Genomic DNA, 6,355 nt, shown 5'->3' on the forward strand with positions numbered 1-6,355 from the left:
AATGGAAATAGTCTGCAGTAAAAATAAGCTATTTTATTGTGTATAACCCAATGTGATTTGTCACAAATGATCAAGTACCTAGTATTATTCCCCTAAGTTAATATGCTGTTTGGTATAACCTCTTTTTTTTTGCAAGCCGTATGGTGGGGTCACATTTCATTATTATTTTCCATGTGAATATCTTGTTACTGCAACACCATTTGTTGAATTTGTGTTTGTTTGTTTTGCTTTTTTTGATTGTTTTTTGGGAAGTGCATGGACCAGGAATCAAACCTGGGTCTCCCACATGGCAGGTGAGAATTCTACCACTGAACTACCCTTGCATCCCCCCTCCTCTTTTCTTAAAATGCAGTTTTATTGAGTTATATTCACATACCATATAATCATCCAAAGTATACAATCAGTGGTTCACAGGGTCATCATATAGTTGTGTATGCATCATCACAATCAATTTTTGAACATTTTTATTACTCCAAAAATAATAAAAATAGAATAAAGAGCACAAAAAGCTTCCCACACCAGCTATCTTCTCTATTATTTATTTATTGTCTTTATTTTCTTATCGATCTTTCCATACACTGAACAAAGGGAGTGTCAATCACAAGATTTTCAAAATCACCCAGTCACACGGTAAAAATCTATATAGTTATACAATCATCTTCAAGAATTGAGGCTATTGGATTACAGTTCAACAGTTTCAGGCACTTCCCTCTCCAATATACCAAAAACTGAAAAGGGTTATCTATATAATGCATTAAGAATAACTTCCAGAATAACCTCTCAACTTAATTTGAAACCTCTCAGCTGCTGAATCTTTATTTTGGTTCATTTCTCTTTCCCCTTTTGGTCAAGAAATCTTTTTTAGTTTCATGATGCCAGAGCCAGGCTTACCCTGGGAGCCAGGTCCCACATTACCAGGGAGATTTACACCCCTGGAAGTCATGTCCCAGAGCAGGGAGAGCATTGAGTTTATTTGCAGAGTTGGCTTAGAGAGAGAGGCCACATTTGAGCAACAAAAGAGTTTCTCTGGGGTAACTTGTAGGCATAATTATAAGTAGTTTTAGCTTCTCCTTTGCAGAAATAACTTTCATAAAAGCAAGCCGCAAGATCAAGGGCTTCACCTATTAAATTGGTAGTCCCCAGTGCTTGTGAGAATATCAGGTCTTCCCCAGGTGGATATGTTTAGTATTTCCAGTTTTTTCCATCCCTCAAGGGGACTTTGAAATACTTTTTAATCTTCTGCCCAGATCACCCTGGGATGTATCAGGACATCACACTAACGTGTATACAAACCAAGAAGTTCTCACTCCCTATTCAAGGTTCCATTTAATTATAGTGTTCAAATAAACTGATCATACACGTTCAATTAGATAGTATGCTACAGAAAATATAAATTTTGCATCAAATGAATATTTCTTCTTTTGATCTTACACAGAACTTGAAGTTTTAAAATATAGTCAATATCATCCTTTACCGTTTAGTCTGATACATGTTAGTTCTAATCAAATCAGCTTCATTGTATCTCTAATTGAAGTGTCATCTCTTTTTCAGCTTTTCATAGTTGCTCTATAGGGCAATGCTGACTTTCATAGCTGCAGAACTCTAGCTCTGAGTCTCAGGTGTTACACAGTTACCCAAAGTTCCAGTGAATGACCAGATTATACAAAAACAGCTCTGCATTTCTAAATTTAGAATTAGCAGTTATAACTCAGGAATAGGTGTGGCTGCTGTTAGCGCTCACAGCCTTCCCCTGATAACCTATGCTTTTGAATTCAATTCTGAGAGTTTACACATTATAGTTAGTTTGTATTAGTGAGGCATTATAATAGCTGCCTTTTTGTTTCTGCTTTATTTCATCAACATACTGTCCCCAAGGTTTGTTCATCTATTTGCATGCCTAACAACTTCATTCTTTCTTGCAGTTGCTCAATATTTCGTTGTATATACGGAATATACAAAGAGTTTGCCCTTCCTTTCTTCAGTCAATGTACCTTACACCCCCTCTGCCCATTGCAAATCGTGAATACTGCCACCATAAACATCAGTGTGCAAATGTCCATCCGGGTCCCTGCTTTCAGTTTTCCAAGCATATACCTAATAATGGGGATCACATAGCAACACTATACTTAGCTATGGAACCTGTGGAATCACCACACTGCCCTCCAGAGGGGCTGCACCCTCCTACTTCCTTACTAACAGTGAATAGATACCTCCCTCTCCACACTTTCTCTAGTACTTGTATCTTTCTGTTTATTTTTAAATAGTTTTATTCACATACCAAACAATCCATCTTAAGTAAACAATCAAAGGTTCCTGGTATAATCACACAGTGATGCATTCACCACCACAATCTATATGAGGGAATTTCCATTTTGTTTCTGCAAAGAAAGAAGAAGAGGGGAAAAAAAGGATAATAAATAAATAAATAAATAAATGAAAAGGATAAACACTACCACCACCATGAATCCCATACCCCTACCTTATGTTGCCCTCTTATTGACCTTTAGCTTTGGTATATTGACTTTGTTACATTTAATCGAAGCATATTACAATGTTACAGTTAACTATAGACCTTAGTTTGCATTACTTGTGTTTTTTCCATATACCACCTCATTTTTAACACCGTGCAGTGTTGATATTCATTTGTACTCCCTCATGTTAAAACATTCTTATATTTGTATATTTAATCACCATCATTGTCCACTCTGGATTTTGATAAGTTATATAGTCCTAGGTTTTATATTCTACCATTCCTTCTGGTGTCATACATGCCCCTAGCCTTCCTCTGTTAACCATATTTGCACTTAGCTACCATCAGATAGTATTGTGCTATCCATTTCCGGATCTTTACAATTAATCCTGATGAACATTCTGTACTCCTTCAGCATATAATGTCCAATCTCTACCCTCTTTCTATCACCTGGTAACCTGTGTTCTCAACTTTAACTCTGAAAGTTCACTCATTAGTATTAGTTGGTAGTAGTGAGACCACACAGTACATGTCCTATTGTTTCTGGATTAATTCATTCAACATAATATCCTCAAGTTTCATCCATAGTGTTGCATGTGTCATGAATTTATTCTGATATATCATGTCTCACTTCTCTCTTTTTACCCTTACTGATAGTCTTCATTTCTACACTCTTCTCCAGACTTCTCTCTCCTGTCTTTCCCTATATGCTTTCTAGTATTTCTTGTAGAACAGGTCTCTTGTTCACAAAATATTTAAACTCTTCCCCATTTTTGAAGGACAGTTTGCTGGATAAATAATTCTTGGTTGACAGTTTTTCTCTTTCAGTTTCTTAAATATATCATACCACTGACTTTTTGCCCCCATAGTTTCTGCTGAGAAATCCACATGTAGTCTTATTGAGCTTCCCTTGTGTGCGATAGATCACTTTTCTCTTGCTAAGTTCAGAATTCTCTCTTTGTCATTGGCATTTGACAATATGATTAGTAAGTGTCTTGGAGTAGGTCTATTTGGATCTATTTTGTTTGGGTTATGCTACGCATCTCAATTCTGTAATTTTATGTCTTTCATAAGAGTTGGAAAATTTTTAGTGATTATTTCCTCCATTATTTTTTCTGCCTTTTTTCCCTCTCTTCTCCTTCTGGGTTACCCATAATACTTACTTCCATGTGCTTCATGTTATCACTCAATTCCCTGAAACCCTGCTCATATTTTTCCATTATTTTCCCTATCATTTCTTTTGTGTGTAGAATTTCAGATGTACTTTAGTTCACTAATCCTTTTTTTTGCCTCTTCAAGTCTGCCATTGTAGGTCTCCACTGTGTTTTTCATCTCTTCTATTGTGCCTTTCTATTTCCATAAGTCCTTTGACATAACTCTTAACTGAAAGAGATGTGCATTCTTTGGGAGAATTTTTAGAACTTTTAGAATTTGTGGAAGCTTACAGTCCAAAGTAGTAGCAATTTATCTGGGACCAAGGGGAGAGCCACTGAGAGATGGCTCAAAACTCACCTGGTGTGAAGAACCCACTTGACCTTATATTCTCCTTAGGGAGAAAAGCTTGGGATGTGGGGATGTTCTTCTACCATAAGTAAATAAGATTGAGAAAAGTTTGGCTGGTAGTTGCACTTCTTTATAAACCAGGAGTGGAGATACACAGGCATGCATATATTACATTCATACTTATCTGACATATTCCTGAGCCCAGAGAAATATGTCAGGCAGATTCAGGGGAAACCCACCTAGGATGGGATGGAGACTCTGTGGCTCTGTGATGTTCTTCTCATCATTTCACAGAGGAAAATCAACAAGGGAAGCAGATTAGATGAGCACACATTAAAAAACCAATGTAGACCATTGAATCTACAGCCTAGTGGAAAAGGCATGTTTATACCAACAGTTAATTTTATTTTGTTTTACTTTATGTATTAGAAATCAATAAGAATGGAATTAACATATGATTCATGGATAGTTAATAATAATAATAATGATAATAATAATGTAGATTATGAAATAGCATTATTAAACTGTTGATTGACTTTTCAGACTTCAACTAAAACAACTCAGAAGACTACACCTCAGGGTAATGCTCTATGATAGGAGATCTAATGATAAATTTTGCTCAAAATTTTGCTCAAAATGTATGAACTCTATACCTCATCTCTTCAACCCTTCTTCCCTGAAGGTAACTGTTTTAGCATCTTAACTGCTAAAGCAAATATTGTACAATGGATTGGTTTAACAAATAGGAATTTATTGGCTTACAGTTTCACAGGCTAGAAAACTTCCTTCCTTCCATGGCCAGTATATTCTGCCTTGCTAGCAATCTTTAGGGTTCCCTGGCTTTTGCCTCACATGGCAATACGTCTTCTCCTTTCTCTTCTGAGTTCTGTTGACTTCCAGCTTTTGACTGCTCCACGTGTATCCAATTTCCTTTTCTTACAAGGACTTCAGCCATATGGGATTAAAGCTTACCCTCATTCAGTCTTGGTACACCTTAACTAAAATCATATTAAAAGTTTCTGTTTACAAATGGGTTCACATCCACAGGGCTGGGGATTGGGACCTGAGTATGTCTTTTGTGGTCTATATGATTGAATCCCAAACAATTAGACAGGCCTATAATCCTTCATCAATAATTTTGAAAAGTAAAAGTTTTTCATAACTCATTTGGTGGCAAAATCCATTCTGAACTCTCTTGGCAGCAAAATAAGATTTAATTGGATATGAGACTGTTTATAGTCTTCCTATATTCCACTTGTGAGTCATTTATACATTTCTTAGCCAAAATATTAAGGTATTTTTTGGATGCTGCCCCAGATCTGAAAGGTTTCTTCTATATGCCCATTTTACTTTTCTAAACTTGTGGGAACAAACATTTCTTTTAATCATAATTCAATACTGTAGGGTGGAATCTTTTGATTAGATTACCTCCATGGAGATGTTAATGGGTGTTAACTTTTGATTAGATGGAGATGTGACTCCACTCATTCCAAGTGGGTCTTGACTAGTTTACTGGAATCCTTTAAATGAGGAAACATTTTAGAGGAACCTCAAAGAGAGCAGATATAAGGATGTTTGGGCCCAGCAGATGTTGCTGTGTGCCTTCCCATGAGATGTTAAGCAAGACAGAACCTGGAGAAAGTCAAGGGAGACCAAGAGATGAAAGTCAGCCCCAGAGAAGCAAAGTGAGGAGCCCCTAGAAGAACAGAGGCTGAAAGCAATAGAGCCCAAGAGGAAGGGACCAGCAGATGCCAGACACATGACTACCCAGCTGACAGAGCTGTTCCAGACAAATCGGCCTTTCTTGAATTAAGCTATCTTTCCTTGCACGCCTTAGTTTCTACATTTTCATGGCCTTAGAACTGTACACCTGTAACTTATTAAATTCCCCCTTTAAAAATCCATTCCGTTTCTGGTACATCACATTCTGGCAGCTTGCAAACTAATACATCCCACAAAGGAGAAAGTCATGTAAAGATGGAGGCAGAGATTGGAGTGATGTGTTTACAAACCAAGGAACACTAAAGATAACAGGCAGCCACTTAAGTTAGGAGGGAGGCATGGAATGGATTCTCTCATAAACCTTCTAGAAGGAATCAATCCCGCTGACACCTTGATATCTAAGTTCTAGTCTAAACAGAAGTTTTTTTTAAGTTTCCCACTTTGTGGCAATTTGTTACATTAGCCCCAGGAAACTAATACAAATCCATCCCTGAATGTCAGTCTTACCATCCCACAGAGAGATCAAACTGCATTTTGAGAGGCAACAAACCATCAATTTATTTCTTTATCCCCTATTGTTTGCATATGGAAAAAAAATGTTAAATTACTTATTGGTTTCCAAAATGATTCAGAAGAGGTTATTATTATGCCTTTTTCTAC

This window comes from Tamandua tetradactyla, chromosome 1 (genome assembly GCF_023851605.1).
Source record: "Tamandua tetradactyla isolate mTamTet1 chromosome 1, mTamTet1.pri, whole genome shotgun sequence".
NCBI classification, from domain to species: Eukaryota; Metazoa; Chordata; class Mammalia; order Pilosa; family Myrmecophagidae; genus Tamandua; species Tamandua tetradactyla.